This window comes from Bubalus kerabau, chromosome 5 (genome assembly GCF_029407905.1).
Source record: "Bubalus kerabau isolate K-KA32 ecotype Philippines breed swamp buffalo chromosome 5, PCC_UOA_SB_1v2, whole genome shotgun sequence".
Lineage (NCBI taxonomy): Eukaryota > Metazoa > Chordata > Mammalia > Artiodactyla > Bovidae > Bubalus > Bubalus kerabau.
In genome coordinates, this window is record NC_073628.1 from 70,916,656 (window position 1) to 70,936,417 (window position 19,762).

Genomic DNA, 19,762 nt, shown 5'->3' on the forward strand with positions numbered 1-19,762 from the left:
AAAAACACTGAACATCGACATTTTACATCAACATTTTAGGAATCAGTGAACTAAAATGGAGAGGAATGGGTGAATTTAATTCACGTGACCATGGTATCTATGACTGGGAAAGAATCCTTTAGAAGAAAGGGAGTAGCCCTCATAGTCAACAAAAGAGTCTGAAATGCAGTACTTGGGGTGCAATCTCAAAAATGACAGAATGATCACGGTTCGTTTCCAAGGCAAGCCATTCAATATTACAGTAATCCAAGTCTATGTCCCAACCACTAATACTGAAGAAGCTGAAGTTGAATGGTTCTATGAAGACCTACAAGATTTTCAGAACTAACACCAAAAAAAAAAAAAAAGTCCTTTTCATCACAGGGGACTGGAATACAAAATTAGGAAGTCAAGAGATATCTGGAATAACAGGCAAATTTGGCCTTCAGGTACAAAACAAAGCAGGACAGAGCTAGAAAAGATTTGCAAAAAGAACATGCTGATCATAGCAAATACCTTCTTCCAACAACACAAGAGATGACTCTACACATGAACATCACCAGATGGTCAATATCGAAATCAAGTGGATTATATTCTTTGCAGCCAGAGATGGAGAGGCTCTACACAGTCAGCAAAAACAAGACTGGGAGCTGACTGTGGCTCAGATGATGAACTCATTATTGCCAAATTCAGACTTAAACTGAAGAACGTAGGAAAAACCACCAGGCCATTCATGTATGACCTAAATGAAATCCCTTATGATTATACAGTAGAAGTGACAAATAGATTCAAGGGATCAGATCTGATAGAGTGACTGAAGAACTATGGACAGAGGTTTGTAACACTGTACAGGAGGCAGTGACCAAAACCATCCTCAAGAAAAAGAAATGAAAAAAGGCAAAATGGTTGTCTGAAGAGGCCTTATAAATAGCTGAGAAAAGAAGTGAAAGGCAATGGAAAGATGGAAAGATATACCCATCTGAATGAAGAGTTCCAGAAAATAGCAAGGAGAGATAGGAAAGCCTTAAGTGAACAATGCAAAGAAATAGAGGAAAACAATAGAGCGGGAAGGACTAGAGAGCTCTTCAAGAAAATTAGATACCAAGGGAACATTTCATGCAAAGATGGGCACAATAAAGGCCAAAAATGGTATGGACCTAATAGAAGCAGAAGATATTAGGAAGTGGTAGCAAGAATACACAGAAGAACTACTTTAAAAGGTCTTAATGACCCAGATAACCACAACAAAGGATGAGATGGTTGGATGGCATCACCGACTCAATGAACATGAGTTTGAGTAAGCTCTGGGACATGGTAAAGGACAGGGAAGCCAGGTGTGCTGCAGTCCATTGGGTTGCAAAGAATCAGACATGACTGAATGACTGAACAATAACAACAAAAATGTATATGTAAAATATATTAAAATAATGAATATTTTTCTCAATTTGTTGCTTAGTTTTCCATGTCCTTAATACAGCTTTTAAATCTGGAACTTAGAATTATTGCATGCATTTTCATTAAAAAAAAAAAAAAAAAAACTTAGAGATACTTTGGGGATTCCTTGATGTTGCTAGTGGTAAAGAACCCATCTGCCAATTCAGGAGATGAAAGACACATGAGTTTGATCCCTGGGTTGGGAAGATCCCCACTACAGTATTCTTGCCTGGAGAATCCATGGACAGAGGAGCCTAGCGGGCTACAGTCCATAGGGTTGCAAAAAGTCAGACATGACTGAGCAACTTAGCATGCACACAGAGACAATTTGAAATATCCTAACATATTAAACGGTTGTGTAGGTGTGTTATTTAAAATTAAAGATCTATTCACAAAAAATAAGCCAATATTTATATTAAAATGTAGACAGCTGAGCTCACTTTAACTTTCAGAATATGTCCCAATTATGTAATATGTTAGTGGATAGCTTTGGAATTGTTTTAAGGTAAGTCAATTTTCTAGTTTTAGGACAATTAATAGCTTAGAAGTTACTTATAGAACTACACGTAATTGACATGTCAGTCATAGTAGTAGTGTCAGTAGTTGCTCAGTTGTGTCCAACTCTTTGTGATCCGATGGACTGTAGCCCACCAGGCTCTTCTGTCCATGGGATTCTCCAGGCAAGAATACTGGAGTGGGTTGCCATTTCCTTCTCCAGGGGATTTTATTCATCAGGGATACAACCTGCATCTCCAGCACTGAGGTGTTGATAGTGTATAACTTGTATTGATTTATAAAAAATATTGTTAATGGCTATGAGTAATAGTGACTTAATTCAGAAAAAGTGACCCCACCTAACTATGGAAAAGATTTGATTTTATAAGTGAATTTTATGGAAAACTCAAATCTGATGTAACTTGTATCTACTTATTTCTCTTTCTGCAGCTTTCTGATTGTTAGTCACTTCTCTGCATTTCAGAAGATGGGAGAACAGCTGTCAATATCCTCCAAAACCCTTGTCTGATATTTTCTCTAATTAGTAAAAATCTCTCTTTTTCCCTGCTCCTTTGAAAAAATAAGAATTTGCCTTTGCTTAAGTGGTTATTTCTAGATAAAACAAGCCAGTGTTATGTTAATAGTAACTAAAAGGACAGTGTTTGAACAGAGGAAGGAACTGTCCTCAGCACAGTGTGGATACTATTCCAAGAGCACAGTTCTAAGAACAAATGGGACACTGTGTATACAGAAATATAGTAGAGGTGCACTAAATATGCTAGATTAAATATGTATGTACATGTATTCAAGGGGGCTTCCCTGCTGGCTCAGCTGAGCCACTAACACACATATTTAAACCAAATACATATGTAAATAGCATATTTACACATATGAAAAAGAAAGTTGCTTAGTTGTGGCTGACCCTTTGCTAGCCCATGGACTGTAGCCCAACAGGCTCTTCTGTTCTTAAATTCTCTAGGCAAGAATACCAGCATGGGTAGCCATTCCCTTCTCCAGAGGACCTTCCCAACGCAGTGATCAACTCAAGTCTTCTGCACTGGAGACAAATTCTTTACCAAATGAGACACCAGAGAAGCATTATATATATATATATATATATAGATCAGCCCTGGGATTTCTTTGGAAGGAATGATGCTAAAGCTGAAACTCCAGTACTTTGGCCACCTCATGCGAAGAGTTGACTCATTGGAAAAGACTCTGATGCTGGGAGGGATTGGGGGCAGGAGGAGAAGGGGATGACAGAGGATGAGATGGCTGGATGGCATCACTGACTTGATGGACGTGAGTCTGAGTGAACTCCGGGAGTTGGTGATGGACAGGGAGGCCTGGCATGCTGCGATTCATGGGGTCGCAAAGAGTCGGACACGACTGAGCGACTGATCTGATATATATATATATATATACACATATGTACACACACACATACATATATTCAGTTTTTACTTAAGAAACTCTATATGTTTTACTGTTATGCTTTTTGTATCATTTCATTTTCTTTTAAGAATCTACACTAAGGCTTTGGCATAGTGAATTGAGATCAAATTGAGATCAAATTGCCAACATCCATGGATCATTGAAAAAGCAAAAGAGTTCTAGAAAAACATCTACTTCTGCTTTATTGACTATGCAAAAGCCTTTGACTGTGTGGATCACAACAAACTGTGGAATATTCTTCAAGAGATGAGAATATCAGACCACCTTACCTGCCTCCTGAGAAATCTGTATGCAGATCAAGAAGCAACAGTTAGAACTGGACATGGAACAATAGACTGGTTCCAAATCGGGAAAGGAGACCATCAAGGCTGTATATTGTCACCCTGATTATTTAACTTCTATGCAGAGTACATCATGCAAAACGCCCTGTTGGATGAAGCACAAGCTGGTATCAAGACTGCCAAGAGATATATCAATAATATCAGATATGCAGATCACACCACCCTTATGAAAGTGAAGCAGAAAAAAGAGCCTCTTGATAAAAGGGAAAGAGGAAGACTGAAAAACCTGGCTTAAAACTCAACATTCAAAAAACTAAGATCATGGCAGCCAGTCCCATCACTTCCTGACAAATAGATGGGGAAATAAGGGAAACAATGAGAGACTTTATTTTCTTGGGCTCCAAAATCACTACAGATGGTGACTGAAGCCATGAAATTAAAAGACGCTTGTGCCTTAGAAGAAATGCTATGACCAACCTAGACAGCATATTAAAAAGCAAAGACATTACTTTGCTGACAAACGTCATTCTACTCAAAGCTATGGTTTTTCCAGTAGTCATGTATGGATGTGAGAGTTGGACTATAAAGAAAGCTGAACACCAAAGAATTGATGCTTTTGAACGGTGGTGTTGGAGAAGACTCTTGAGAGTCCTTTGGACTGCAAGGAGATCCAACCAGTCCATCCTAAAGGAAATCAATCCTGAATATTCATTGGAAGGACTGATGCCGAGACAAAACTACAATACTTTGGCTACCTGATGGGAAGAACTGACTCACTGGAACAGACCCTGAGGCTGGGAAAGATTGAAGGCAGGGGGAAAAGGGGACGACAGAGGATGAGATGGTTGGATGGCATCACCGACTCAATGGATATGAGTTTGAGTAAGCTCTGGGAGTTGGTGATGGATAGGGAACCCTGGTGTGTTGCAGTCCATGGAGTCGCAAAGAGTCAGACATGACTGAGCGACTGCACTGAACTGAACTGATCATTTCATTTTCTTTTAAGAATCTATACTAAACTAAAATATAAAAATACATGTTGAAAATTACATAATTTTGCATCAGTTAGTTAGTGTTAGTCACTCAGTCATGTCCGGCTCTTTAGGACCCCATGGTCCGTAGCCCTCCAGGCTCCTCTGTCCATGGAACTCTCCTTCAGCCAGTATAAAATTCACATCATGTAAGAATTGCCTAGGGGAGGACAGGGTGAGATGTATGGAAAGAATATCATGGAAACTTATATTACCATAAGTAAAATAGATAGCCAACAGGAATTTGCTGTATGGCTCAGGGAACTGACACAGGGGCACTGTATCTACCTACAGAAGTGGGATGGGGAGAGAGATGGGAGGGAGTTTCAAAAGGGAGGGGATATATGTATACCTATGGCTGATTCATGTTGAGGTTTGACAGAAAAGAGCAAAATTCTGTAAAGCAATTATTCTTCAATAAAAAATGAATAAAATTTAAGAATTACCTTCTTCATACTTATTCAAACCATGATAATGAGGGTGTTTCCACTAACTGCTGCTCAAATTGTATGCATGAGATCAATGTATTGAACAAAAATGAGTCAATGGGTAAGAGATCAATTTTTTATGATAATAGTTATTATATGCTATAACAGGAGTTGAATTTTCATTGATTAACATATTGACATTAAATCCAAACTTCAAGAACAATTATCTAATTATAATTCTCAAAAACATCATTTCAGCAATGTAACTACCATTTAATTTTAGAAACTTCAAGAAAATTTGTGCTAGTCATTAATGATCATATCTGTACAACACATAAAACAATATTTTAGATTATAATAATCAATATACTAAATGTCAGTTGTTATCAAATGGAATCAACAATGTTTTTGGATAATTTCAAATGACATAAATGTGCTTTGTTAGTACAGATTATTTGCTAATTCTTATATTTGAATATATATACTACATGCAAATAGAAAATTTCATTCTTTAGGAGGAAATTATATAAAGAGATACATATATGTATGTGTGTATATATATATATATATATCTACAAACACCCATATAGCTAGAAACACATATATTGTTTTCCTCAAAACTAGCCCATTAAAATACCTAAATCAAGGTCATTGAGGTATATTATATACAATATTATGTACAGTTGAGGTACCATGTACAGTAAACATTACCACTTTTACTGTAAGATTTCTAAGTTTTGAACAAAATCTATTCTGTAGTACCACCACAATCATAATATTGAACAGTTCATGAAATCCACAAATTTAATTAGTGACTCAATCATAGTCCCATAAAAGAGAGATATAATGGCAGACATTGATGCAGGAAGTTAGATAAAAATACACTGAGTAAAATCATACAGAGAGAACCATGCATACCTGGTTCCCTTTTGGTTTTACTGAGGTCAGTATGCATACACAAAAAGTCACCCTTAAAGTACAAATTCTAGGATGTCAGACAACACACAGTCATATACACACTCTATAAAAATAAAGAGAAGTTCTATCATCTCCCCCAAATCATTGATTTCCCTTTATAGTCAAGACATCTGGCCAGCCCAGTCCTTTGCAACAGATTTGTGCTTATAAGTACCTTTGTCAAAAGGTCATATGACTCAAACGAGACATATTTTTCCATGTTGTTTCATATATCAGTTTTTATTTTTATTAATGAATAACATTCCATTGCATAATGTATAATGCCACATATCCATCATTATATTATTATACATTCTCCCTAGCAATAAATAATGTCAATGTTATGACTTTTGGCTATTCAAATGTACCTGTAGAGGTATTGTTTTAATTTGCATTTCCATGTTGCTATATGATGGAGAACATCTTTTCATATAATATTTGCCATCTGTATATCTTTTTTAGTGAGCTTTTTGTTAAGGATTTTGACCTTTTTTTTAATCAGGTTGTTTGATTTTTATAGATGGGTCAGTATTTCTTTGTGTATTTTGCATAACAGTCCTTTATAAAATATGCTTTTTGCAAATAATTAGTCTCAAGCTGCGGCTTTTCATTCTCTTGATACTGACTTAGAGCAGAGGTTTCTAATTTTAATGAAATTCAGCTTATCTATTCTTTCTTTCATGGATTGGTGCCTTTGGTATTATAACTAGAAAGGCATTAACAAACTCAAGGTTATCCAGATTGTATATGCTATCTTCCAGGAGTTGTACAGTTTGTATTTTATATTTATATCTTTATGAAATTCTCTACTTTTGTTCATAAGTCTAATATAGCAATATTAATATTCTCCTCCAGCCTTATGCTTTATTTTTCATAGTTTACCTTTTTCAATCGATTACATTCAAATAAATCCATATTTAATACATATCTATTTCAGATCTTTTCAAATAGTTGTGTTCCTCTTTTTCATCTACTTTGATAACCTCTGCTTTTTAATTGGAGTTTAAGCTCATTGACAGTTAAGGTAATTATTGTACAACTCTAGTTAAGTCTAAAATGTTACTTTTTCTTTTGTCTACAGTTTTTTCTCCTTTGTTCCACTCTCACTGCCTTTATTCTCACTGCTTTTTTAAAAGAATATACAACACACACACACAAACATACACATAAATGTATGAAAATTTACATAGGAAATCATCTTAACCTTTTAATACTGTTCATGGGGTTTTCAGGGATACTGTTCATCAACAGATGGTCAATACCAAAGTCAGATTGATTATATTCTTTGCAGCAAAAGATGGAGAAGCTCTATACAGTCAGCAAAGACAAGACCTGGAGCTGACTGTGGCTCATATCATGAACTCCTTATTGACAAATTCAGACTTAAATTGAAGAAAATAGGGAAAATCATTAGACCATTCAGGTATGACCTAAATCAAATCCCTTATGATTATACAGTGGAAGTGAGAAATAGAGTCAAAGGATAAGATATGGTAGAGTGCCTGAAGAACTATGGATGGAGGTTCGTGACATTGTACAGGAGGTAGTGATCAAGACCATTCCCAAGGGAAAAAATACAAAAAGGCAAAAATAGTTGTCTGAAGAGGCCTTAAAAAGAGCTGAGAAAAGAACAGAAGCTAAAGGCAAAGGAGAAAAGGAAAGTGAAAGTGAAAAGTGAAAGTGAAGTCGCTCAGTCATGTCCGACTCTTTGTGACCATGTGGACTGTAGCCTATCAGGCTCTTCTGTCCATGGGATTTTCCAGGCAAGAGTACTAGAGTGGGTTGCCATTTCCTTCTCCAGGGGATCTTCCCAACCCAGGGATTGAACCTGGGTCTCATACCCATTTGAATGCAGAGTTCCAAAGAATAGCAAGGAGAGCTAACAAAGCCTTCCTCAGTGATAAATGCAAAGAAATAGAGAAAAACAATAGACTGGGAAAGACTAGAGATCTCTTCAAGAAAATTAGAGATATCAAGGGAAAATTTCATGCAAAGATGGTCGCAATAAAGGATGGAAATGGTATGGATCTAACAGAAGCAGAAGGCATTAAGAAGAGGTGGCAAGGATATACAGAAGAACTATACAAAAAAGACCTTCATGACCCAGATAACCACGATGGTGTGATCACTCACCTAGAGCAAGACATCCTGGAATGAGAAGTCGAGTGGGCCTTAGAAAGCATTACTATGAACAAAGCTAGTGGAGGTGATGCAATTTCAGTTGAGCTATTTCAAATCCTAAAAGATGATGCTGTGAAAGTGCTGTACTCAAAATGCCAGCAAATTTGGAAAACTCATCAGTGGCCACAGGACTGGAAAATGTCAGTTTTCATTCCAGGCCCAAAGAACATCAATGGCAAAGAATGTTCAAACTAATGAGCAATTGCACTCATCTCACATGCTAGCAAAGTAATGCTCAAAATCCTCCAGCCAGGCTTCAGTAGTACATGAACCATGAACTTCCAGATGCTAAAGCAGGATTTAGACAAGGTAGAGGAACCAGAGATCAAATTGCCAACATCTGCTGGATCATCAAAAAAGCAAGAGTTCCAGAAAAACATCTAATTCTGCTTTATTGACTATGCCAAAGGCTTTGACTGTGTGGATCACAACAAACTGTGGAACATTTTGTAAGAGATTAGAATACCAGACCACCTTACCTGTTTCCTGAGAAATCTGTATGCAGGTCAGGAAGCCACAGTTAGAACTGGACATGGAACAACAGACTGGGTCCAAATAGGAAAAGGAGTACATCAAGGCTGTATATTGTCACCCTGCTTATTTAACTTCTATGCAGAGTACACCATGTGAAATGCCAGGCTGGATGAAGCACAAGCTCGAATTAAGATTGCCGGGAGACATATCAATAACCTCGGATATGCAGATGACACCATCCTTATGTCAGAAAGTGAAGAGGAACTATAGAAGCTCTTGATGAATTTGAAAGAGAAGAGTAAAAAATGTGGCTTGAAACTAAACATTCAAAATATGTCATGGCATCTGGTCCCATCACTTCATGGCAAATAGATGGGGAACAAGGAAACAGTGAGAGACTTTATTTTCTTGGGCTCCAAAATCACTACAGATGGTGACTGGAGCCATGACATTAAAAGATGCTTGCTCCTTGGAAGAAAAGCTATGACCAACCTAGACAGATATTAAAAAGTATAGAGACATTACTTTGCCGACAAAGGTCCTTATACTCAAAGCTATGGTTTTTCCAGTAGTCATGTATGGATGTGAGAGTTGGACTACAAATAGCTGACTGCCAAAGAACTGATGCTTTTGAACTATGGTGTTGAAGAAAATTCTTGAGAGTCCCTTGGACTGCAAGGAAATCCAACCAGTTAATCCTAAAGCAAATCCATCCTGAGTATTCATTGGAAGGACTGATACTGAAGCTGAAACTCCAATATTTTGGACACCCGATGTAAAGAACAGACTCATTGGAGAAGACTCTGGTGCTGGGAAAGATTGAATGTGAAAGGAAAAGGCGATGACAGAGGATAAGATCATTGGGTGGCATCATCGACTCAATGGACATGAGTTTGAGTAAGCGCCCCGAGTTGGTGATGGACAGGGAAACCTGGTGAACTGCAGTCCTTGGGGCTGCAGAGTCGGACACAACTGAGTGACTGAACTGAACACATCTCAGTTTAATGGCCTTTTATATTTTTCTATTTATGTTATGAATTACATGCAAAATCCTATATTTCACTTTGGGTAAGTAAAATGCAAATAAAATGTAAGAGCTTTGTAACTTTATAATTTTATTAAGTTTCTCCCCTTCCCTTTCACTAGTTGGCATATGTATTATATCCACATATGCTATAAACCCCACAGTACAATGTCATAGATTTTCCTTTAATCGTTCATAAGCATATTAAGAAAATGAAATGAATTATAGTTTTATACCTAATCACATATTTATCATATATCTGCTTCTTCATTATTAAAACTTTGAGTTTCCATCTACAATCAATCAGTTATATCCTGAAAACTTGTTTAAATAGTTCTGAGAAATTCACTAGGTTATTATTTACAGATCTCATGGTTTGGTAATGACTGCAGTTTTATCTAACTGCTCAGTCACAGATTTCTGAATTCCAACCTGTTCTTCATTTATACATAGTTTCTCAAAAATCTGGATCAGCTGAGTTAATATTTTTTAAAAATAGTGTTTAAATCTATTAAAATTCAAACATGCGAGGAGTAGACAGACATAAAATTACATGTGCATATCCAAGTATTGATTTTTAAGGTATTCTGGTAAATACCTTTATCTAATAAATAGGTTAATTTTTCAAAAGTTACTTTTCCCCCGTAATGGTTATAAGATATCACAACACCTATTGTTTACTCCTTTGGTCATGATTTACATATCATTTAGCTCACATGAACTGGCAGGAAAAGTTGATGACTTCTTTTTTGTTCCTTCCACTCTTTTTTTTTCTTATCTTGGCTTCTGCTTATGACATTACACTTCAAATCAATTTGAGTAAAAGGAGAGTTAAAGCTAAAAACCAGAGATAAGATATGTCTTATTTAACATTTCAAACCCAATACACTACATTCCTGTATCTGATAACAATTTGAAAAAAAAAATTCAGCTCAAAAGGATAATGAAAAGACCATTCAAAGTAATCACATAAAAAGCCATCTTATAAATATATTAAAGCTAAACCAACCTTAAAGTTGGAGAAATGCAATTCAGAGACTAAAATAGCATATAACTGGATCTGCCTTAGATAAAACAAATTTATTAATACATTAAAACTAGAGCAGGCAATGGCACCCCACTCCAGTACTCTTGCCTGGAAAATCCCATGGACGGAGGAGCCTGGTAGGCAGCAGTCCATGGGGTCACTAAGACTCGGACACAACTGAGCAACTTCACTTTCACTTTTCACTTTCATGCATTGGAGAAGGAAATGGCAACCCACTCCAGGAGAATCCCAGGGACAGGGGAGCCTGGTGGGCTGCCGTCTATGGGGTTGCACAGAGTCGGACATGACTGAAGTGACTTAGCAGCATATTATCAAAAGGCACAGTTATTTAAATAATTTTGTGTACCTTTAAAATTCCTGAATATTAATCAATTTCATGGTTTCAAAATGGCCTAATATTAGAAGTAATATGAGGGTGTCTTTGACTTTTTTAGAAAAAATAATTGGTAAGATGAATTCTGTGAGTCCCAGGGTTGACTTACTAACTTAACATTTAAAATATTATGCCGGACTAAACAGATTTAAATATAACACACCAAAAGAAAGAGAATTATTTATGACAAATCTGTATGTAAATATAGATTTTCTTTCCTTTAAGCAGGACTGAAAACTTGCTGCTACTGTAATAAATAAGTGAAATTCATTTCTTTGATAACCCAGGAGAGGAAAAAATAACTGTAAACAATGTCTGTGCTACTAAATTCAAACTCCTTCAAAAAGATCCTAAATCACACTCAATGTTGTCATCTTTAATCTTGTATAATATTCAGAAACTAAAACAATCCTTATAAGGTGAATATATATATATATATATATATATATATATATATTCTTCATTTTTATTGTGTTGTCAAATTGTTTTTAATGAAGAAAAACAATTTTTAAAAATATTCTTTTATATTCATGTTGGAAACTTTAGTTTACCACTGTGTAAGCTGTATTTCCCTGATTCTGGGAAAGATTGAATGCAGGAGGAAAAGGGGGTGACAGAGGATGAGATGGTTGGATGGCATCACCGACTTGATAGACATGAGTTTGAGCAAGCTCCGGGAGTTGGTGATGGATAGGCAAGCCTGGTGTGCTGCAGTCCATGGGGTTGTAAAGAGTCGGATATGATGGAGCAACTGAACTGACTGACTGAAGTTTTACTTCAAAGTGAAAATTTACCTACTTCTTCAGCAGCCCCTATTTCAAGCCTCTGTTGCATTTTTTTTTTTTTTCTCATTTCCAAACATCCTGGAGTATGAAAAGTCAAGTGGGGTTTAGAAAGTATTACTATGAACAAAGCTACTGGAGATGATGGAATTCCAGCTGAGCTACCTCAAATAATAAAAGATGATGCTGTTAAAGGGCTGCACTAATATGCCAGCAAATTCGGAAAACTCAGAAGTGGCCACAGGACTGGAAAAAGTCAGATTTCACTTCAATTCCAAAGAAGGGTAATGCCAAAGAATGCTCAAACTACTGTACAATTGAGCTCATTTCATATGCTAGCAAGTTCAGTTCAGTTCAGTTCAGTCGCTCAGTCGTGTCCGACTCTTTGTGACCCCATGAATCGCAGCACGCTAGGCCTCCCTGTCCATCACCAACTCCCGGAGTTCACCCAGACTCACGTCCATCGAGTCAGAGATGCCATCCAGCCATCTCATCCTCTGTCGTCCCCTTCTCCTCCTGCCCCCAATCCCTCCCAGCATCAGAGTCTTTTCCAATGAGTCAACAATTTGCATGAGGTGGCCAAAGTACTGGAGTTTCAGTTTTAGCATCATTCCTTCCAAAGAAATCCCAGGGCTGATCTCCTTCAGAATGGGCTGGTTGGATCTCCTTGCAGTCCAAGGGACTCTCAAGAGTCTTCTCCAACACCGCAGTTCAAAAGCATCAATTCTTTGGCGCTCAGCTTTCTTCACAGTCCAATTCTCACATCCATACATGACCACAGGAAAAACCATAGCCTTGACTAGGTGGACCTTTGTTGGCAAAGTAATGTCTCTGCTTTTCAATATGCTGTCTAGGTTGGTCACAACTTTTCTTCCAAGGAGTAAGCATCTTTTAATTTCATGGCTGCAGTCACCATCTGTAATGATTTTGGAGCCCAGAAAAATAAAGTCTGACACTGTTTCCACTGTTTCCCCATCTATTTCCCATGAAGTGATGGGACCAGATGCCATGATCTTTGTTTTCTAAATGTTGATTTTAAGCCAACTTTTTCACTCTCCTCTTTCACCTTCATCAAGAGACTTTTTAGTTCCTCTTCACTTTCTGCCATAAGGGTGGTGTCATCTGCATATCTGAGGTTATTGATATTTCTCCTGGCAATCTTGATTCCAAAGTAATGATCAAAATCCTTCAAGGCAGGCTTCAACAGTATATGAACCAAGAACTTCCAGATGTACAAGCTGGATTTAGAAAAGGCAGAGGAACCAGAGATCAAATTGCCAACATCCATTGGATTATAGAAAAAATGAAGGGAATTAAAACCAAAACAAACAAACTGTGGAAAATTCTTAAAGAGATGGGAATACCAGAGCTTCTTACCTGTATCATGAGAAACCTGTATCCTGGTCAAGAAGCAACAGTTAGAACTGGAAACGGAACAATGGACTGATTCGAAATTGGAAAAGGAGTCTGTCAAGGCTGTATATTTTCACCTGGCTTATTTAACTTATATGCAGAGTATATCATGCAAAATGCCAGGCTGGATGAATCACAAGCTTGAATCAAGATTGCTAGGAAAAATATAAAAAACCTCAGATATGCAGATACTATCACTCTAATGGCAGAAAGCGAAGAGAAACTAAAGAGACTCTTGATGAAAATGAAAGAAGAGAGTGAAAATGCTGGCTCAAAACTCAACATTAAAAAAACTAAGATCATGGCATCTGGTCCAATCACTTCATGACAAATAGATGGGGAAAACATGAAAACAGTGACAAATTTTATTTTCTTTGAACTCCAAAATCACTGTGGACAGTGACTGCAGTAATGAAATTAAAAGACACTTATTTCTTGGAAGAAAAGGTATGACAAACATAGACAGCATATTAAAAAGCAGAGACATCACTTTGCTGAAAAATGTCTGTATACTAAAAGTTATGGTTTTTCCAGTAGTCATGTGCAGATGTGAGAGTTGGACCATAAAGAAGGCTGAATGCCAAAGAATTGATACTTTCCAATGGTGGTGCTTGAGAAGATTCTTCAGAATCCTCTGGACTACAAGGGAATCAAACCCTCAATCTTAAAAGAAATCTACCCTGAATATTCACTGGAAGAACTGTTGCTGTTGCTCAAGCTCCAAAACTTTGGCCACCTGATGTGAAGAGTCGACTCGTTGGAAAAGACCCCAATGCTGGGAAAGATTGAAGGCAGGACAAGAAGGGGAACAACAAAAGGATGAGATGGTTGGATGGCATCATCGACTCAATGGACATGAATTTGAGCAAACTCCACGAGACAGTGAAGAACAGGGAATCCTGGTGTGCTGTTGTTCATGGGTTTGCAGAGTCAGACATGACTTAGTGACTGAATAACAAAAACAAAATAATCTAGTATATGATTATTTCCTCCTTTATCTCAGAAAAATTTAGGTTTCATTAGCATATGAAGTTTATCTATCTTCTGTTAGCTTTTGTATTCCCCAACATTGGTACAGGATAGGTACTTAATTAATATATATGTCAAGTTATTCCATGTTTCACCATTTGTACACCAGTTCTAGTCTGAACTCTACCTTCTCTCCTGAACTGTGGGGGTAGCCTCTTATGTGAGATTTCTGTAACCAACCTTACCTGCCTTGTATCAGGTTCAAGAAACTACCTTTCCTATAACAATCTTTATCCCTCTTGAATGATTTTAAAAACTAAACAACTATTTGCTTTTCATGTACTTTGTGCTAAGTCACTTCAGTTCATGTACTACAGCAGCTTAAATAACTCAATTTCCATCACTTTTAGCTTAAAATCTTTCCATTATTTCCCACTGCTCTTTAATATACATTTTGAGAGTCCTTAATATGTTTTGCAAGGTCCTACAGTATTTGAATTCTTACTTTTCTCATTCTTCTTCCATCCTCCTTCCTTGGGCTCCAGTGAAGCTGAAGTTGAATGGTTCTATGAAGACCTACAAGACCTTTTAGAACTAACACCCCCAAAAGATGTCCTTTTCATTATAGGGGACTGGAATGCAAAAGTAGGAAGTCAAGAAACACCTGGAGTAACAGGGAAATTTGGCCTTGGAATACAGAATGAAGCAGGGCAAAGACTAATAGAGTTTTGCCTAGAAAATGCACTGGTCATAACAAACACCCTCTTCCAACAACACAAGAGAAGACTCTATACATGGACATCACCAGACGGTCAACACCGAAATCAGATTGATTATATTCTTTGCAGCCAAAGATGGAGAAGCTCTATACAGTCAGCAAAAACAAGACCTGGAGCTGACTGTGGCTCAGACCATGAACTCCTTATTGCCAAATTCAGACTGAAATTGAAGAAAGTAGGGAAAACCACTAGACCATTCAGGTATGACCTAAATCAAATCCCTTATGATTATACAGTGGAAGTGAGAAATAGATTTAAGGGCCTAGATCTGATAGATAGAGTGCCTGATGAACTATGGAATGAGGTTCGTGACATTGTACAGGAGACAGGGATCAAGACCATCCCCGTGGAAAAGAAACGCAAAAAAGCAAAATGGCTGTCTGGGGAGGCCTTACAAATAGCTGTGAAAAGAAGAGAAGAGAAAAGCAAAGGAGAAAAGGAAAGATATAAACATCTGAATGCAGAGTTACAGAGAATAGCAAGAAGAGATAAGAAAGCCTTCTTCAGTGATCAATGTAAAGAAATAGAGGAAAACAACAGAATGGGAAAGACTAGGGATCTCTTCAAGAAAATCAGATACCAAAGGAACATTTCATGCAAAGATGGGCTCGATAAAGGACAGAAATGGTATGGACCTAACAGAAGCAGAAGATATTAAGAAGAGATGGCAAGAATACACAGAAGAACTGTACAAAAAAGATCTTCACAACCCAGATAATCACGATGGTGTGATCACTGACCTAGAGCCAGACATCCTGGAATGTGAAATCAAGTGGGCCTTAGAAAACATCACTACGAACAAAGCTAGTGGAGGTGATGCAATTCCAGTTGAGCTATTTCAAATCCTGAAAGATGATGCTGTGAAAGTACTGCACTCAATATGCCAGCAAATTTGGAAAACTCAGCAGTGGCCACAGGACTGGATTAGGTCAGTTTTCATTCCAATCCCAAAGAAAGGCAATGCAAAGAATGCTCAAACTACTGCGCAATTGCACTCATCTCACACGCTAGTCAAGTAATGCTCAAAATTCTCCAAGCCAGACTTTAGCAATATGTGAACCGTGAACTTCCTGATGTTCAAGCTGGTTTTAGAAAAGGCAGAGGAACCAGAGATCAAATTGCCAACATCTGCTGAATCATAGAAAAAGCAAGGGAGTTCCAGAAAAAACATCTACTTCTGCTTTATTGACTATGCCAAAGCCTTTGATTGTGTGGATCACAATAAACTGTGGAAAATTCTGAAAGAGATGGGAATACCAGACCACCTGATCTGCCTCTTGAGAAATTTGTATGCAGGTCAGGAAGCAACAGTTAGACCTGGACATGGAACAACAGACTGGTTCCAAATAGGAAAAGTAGTACGTCAAGGCTGAATATTGTCACCCTGTTTATTTAACTTATATGCAGAGTACATCATGAGAAACGCTGGACTGGAAGAAACACAAACCGGAATCAAGATTGCCGGGAGAAATATCAATAACCTCAGATATGCAGATGATACCACCCTTATGGCAGAAAGTGAAGAGGAACTCAAAAGCCTCTTGATGAAAGTGAAAGTGGAGAGTGAAAAAGTTGACTTAAAGCTCAACATTCAGAAAACGAAGATCATGGCTTCCGGTCCCATGACTTCATGGGAAATAGATGGGGAAACAGTGGAAACAGTGTCAGACTTTATTTTTCTGGGCTCCAAAATCACTACAGATGGTGACTGCAGCCATGAAATTAAAAGACGCTTACTCCTAGGAAGGGAAGTTATGACCAACCTAGATAGCATATTCAAAAGCAGAGACATTACTTTGCCAACAAAGATTTGTCTAATCAAGGCTATGGTTTTTCCTGTGGTCATGTATGGATGTGAGAGTTAGACTGTGAAGAAGGCTGAGCGCCGAAGAATTGATGCTTTTGAACTGTGGTGTTGGAGAAGACTCTTGAGAGTCCCTTGGACTGCAAGGAGATCCAACCAGTCCATTCTGAAGGAGATCAGCCCTGGGATTTCTTTGGAAGAAATGATGCTAAAGCTAAAATTCCAGTACTTTGGTCACCTCATGCGAAGAGTTGACTCATTGGAAAAGACTGTGATGCTGGGAGGGATTGGGGGCAGGAGGAGAAGGGGACGACAGAGGATGAGATGGCTGGATGGCATCACTGACTCGATGTAGGTGTGTCTCAGTGAGCTCCAGGAGTTGCTGATGGACAGGGAGGCCTAGCATGCTGTGATTCATGGGGTCACAAAGAGTCGGACACGACTGAGCGTCTGATCTGATCTGTATCAGTATCTTTTCCTTTTTACCTGAACTTCCTTGAATTCCCTTTGTATTCCTACTCTCTCTAAATGCTTTTTCTATTTAACTCTTTAGTAACCTTTAGTTGTCTGCTTAAATGTCATTTTCTAGACAAAGGTTATCCTAACACTCCTAAATCTTTTTGTGCCATATACACCCTCGTCTACTGGTATTGATATTATGAATGAAAGGAACAGGGTGAACAATCCTGACATCTCTGTGCTTTCTGCTACTCTACCAAATTGTTTTTCAGGGGAAGATTCAAAGTTTGCTTGAAATAGATTTTTTTCTAGTGAATATAATTTTACTTTTAGAAAAATAAATTTTTAAAAGAGGTATTTCAGTTAGTTGAAAAAAAGGCAATGTAAAATCTTCTCAGAGTGGAATACTAGTGATTTTCTTACTTGATAGAGACAGAAGTCCTTGGAATAAAGTTATTACTATTGGAGTATGGGAGCAATTTTCCTGGAGTGTAGAAAGCCATGGGTAGAGGACGCTTCTTTGAGAAGGTGGCACTTTCTTTTCTTTGCTTTTTTGTTTCTTAGTGTTTGAAAATTAGCAAAGTTAGGAATAGGAAGGGCTTTGCTAGGTTGAAAGACAATAATAAAGACACAGAAAAACACATGAAAAATGGGGACTTTAGGGGGCTTTGAAGAAATCCCTGACTTGATTCAATTTACTGTTTAATATAAAGTATAGATAGACAGTTGAACAAGTGGTACGGGCTCCTACTGTGACTTAGTAGGCAACCACAAAAAACATTTTATAGGTCCTGGTCAGTGTACTGACAGGGTGACAGTGGTCTTCCAACATCTGTCCACTAATACCAAGGAATTGAAAGGAGACTTCAGAAAACGTGGGTAGATCTGAAACTTCAGTAACTCAATAACTAGATGGACTGCCTAGACCAGGACTGTGACAGTAAGAGTGGAACGTAATGCAAGACCTATAAAGCAATTTGAAATAAAATGTATGCTATTTAGATGTGAAAGATATAAATGTGATGAAGACAATAATTGCTGTATTTCTATATAAGTATCCAGAATAATAGCTAAAAGAGATAAAGGAGTATATGATAATAATTATAGTAACAGTTTTCCAGAATGCCAGTTAAATCAAACTGTAATAAGAGTGAGAATCATCTTTTTTGGTATTTGATAGAATGTTTTACTAAAAAAAAAAAAAAAAAAAACAAGATGGTTCCAGAAATAAAATTTAGCTTTAAAACTTTGCTACTTCATTGTCTCTATGATCTTGAATAAACCACATAATTCCTCAAAACTTCAAGCTAAAATAACAGCTTCTATAAGTATTATTTTCATTACCTGTCTTATTTTTTCTTCTATTATGCAGAACAAATAATTTAGAATCTTAAGAAATCCATTTTAAATTTCTTCATGTTCAGTTTTAAGTTGCTCTTATTAAGATTGGTATGGTTTGATACTCCTTTAAAAAAATTTAGCTTGAAATACAGTAAAGTACACAGAGAGGATAAAACTATCATTTATTTATGATCTCCCTCTAAAGTTATAAAGAACTGATTAATGTTTAAGGAGCTGGAAAAGTAGAATTAACAAAAGAACTCTTATTTGTAAAGGAATCAGACATTTTGGGTTGTCAATGCCCATCTCCCACATAGGAAATCCATCAACTCTAAAATATACTTGGCTGAAATAAGCTAAAAGTTGTAAGCCATATTTGTTAAACAGTTTAAGATGTCATTTGTTGAAATAATTTGAATCCTTGTAGCTGGTAATAAAGTTAGAAAATGAAAGGGTAGCCACTGTAGGATGAAACGCAAAGAACGCTGAAAAGATTGTACCTTTCACTGCTGCGTCTCCTCCTAATGTCCTTGTTGAATGTAAAAAAAATAATTTAACATAACATTGGGTTTTATGGTATTATAAAAATTATACGAGAGGCTTGTTCCAGTTTTATAAAAATTAGCTCACGTTGTACATTTCTACAAGGGGCACTGATTATGCACACCTGAGACTCCAGAAGACAAAATGTGGGTCCCTTCAGCCTGCTTGCTGCTTTCAGCATTTGAATCTGGCTGAGTTTCTAATTAGAAACATAAATAAAACATGAAGCATAAATAAGGAGTGTTAATGAAAACTACAGACTGGGACTAATCTAAAGACTATTTTCAGGAAGAATGACATTTCTCTTATTTAGGTATATTGTAATACAGGAAAAATTCCTGGAATATATTGTATTTCATATTGTAGTCTATGTAAAACTATTATTTTGAAAATGAACGGAGGCAAGAAATAATAATAATAATTTAGTTGCTCAGTCGGGTCTGACTCTCTGCAACCCCGTGGACTGTTAGCAAACCTGGGTCTTCTGCATTGCAGGCAGATTCTTTAGTTTG